A 1,173-nucleotide genomic window follows, 5' to 3' on the forward strand; every position below is an offset into this window, starting at 1 on the left:
TGTTTGTATGTGTGTGTGTGTGTGTTAGCATGTGTAGTAGTGTAAGGATGTGGGTGTTGGGGTGCATCAAACATGTGCATTTTCTAGTGCAGATCACTGTGTTTCTATCAGTCTGTACCGCAAACCTGGGTTTCTTTCTTCCCCAGATGCTTTTGTTTAGCCTGCCTAGCTGAACAGCAAGTTATTGGGATCCTTTCCTTGTACTTAGATATGTATGACTGTCTATAACCCTCAACAAAGAACACAATTTTCTCATGAACAGGAGCTCAAGAGATTGGAAGAAAGCTTTCAGTTCCTGCAGAAGCAGAGGGAAATGGTCATGCAGGAAAAGCACTTGGTCCAAAAGCTGCAGCATCATTTTCAGGTCTCTCAGATGAGGTAGGAGCCCAGACTGGGGAGAGGAGGTAGAGCCAAGGGGGGCCAATGGACTTGGGGACAGTATCAGTTCTGTCCATCTCTGAGGCTCCCAGCTAGAAACAGGAAAAGAAGACCTCAGAGAATTGAGCTGGTCCAGTAACAAGAAATTCTGGCCAGTATATATTGTGTTTGATACTTAGTGTGTCTATAGAATTTAGTCTCTATTCCTCCCTTCTGAAAACTGAGTTCTTCCAAGGCTTTCCCTGAACTCACAGAGAGCTGCCTGTTATGGCTTTCCAAGATATTGGGTTTATAGGTGTTCATCAAGAGGAATGGTAAAATTCGCGTTTTTATTTAGAAAAATCCAATGAAGATTAGAGATTTCCGTCTTTAACACTGCTCTGTGTAACATTTGACAATTTCCTGTGAAAAGTACTCTCTGGATAGAATTGGTTAAGGACTTCCCAGGATGAACCCAGGCAGATACTGCCTGTATCGGCTGTAGGGAAGATCCTAACCTTCTCGGGTGTGTTCTATAACCAACTCCCATAGGCAGGATGCAGATTCCCAGCTCTAATCCCTAGGAAAGCACCAGTGTCTATTTGGTCCCAGAGCACCAACAGGGACAAGATACTCACGCCATATCCCAGGAAATGCTGCTCTAGCACAACAGGCTCTATCCCGGCACGAGGACTGAGCTAGCCTCACGCCCTTGTGCAGGGACCTAAGATGCAGGTAGTTTAAGGCTATCTATAAAATTATGAATAGCTCATGTACAACTCATGCATTTCTCATGTACTGTTAACTATAGTATCA

The 1,173-nt window shown here is 44.2% G+C and overlaps 1 pseudogene; it reads left to right on the forward strand.

Moving 5' to 3' along the window:
* Positions 1–1,173, forward strand: part of LOC102002914 — a 10,309-nt pseudogene that overhangs the window by 995 nt on the left and 8,141 nt on the right.

The sequence above is a fragment of the Microtus ochrogaster genome, unplaced genomic scaffold (genome assembly GCF_000317375.1).
Source record: "Microtus ochrogaster isolate Prairie Vole_2 unplaced genomic scaffold, MicOch1.0 UNK76, whole genome shotgun sequence".
In the NCBI taxonomy this organism is placed as follows: domain Eukaryota; kingdom Metazoa; phylum Chordata; class Mammalia; order Rodentia; family Cricetidae; genus Microtus; species Microtus ochrogaster.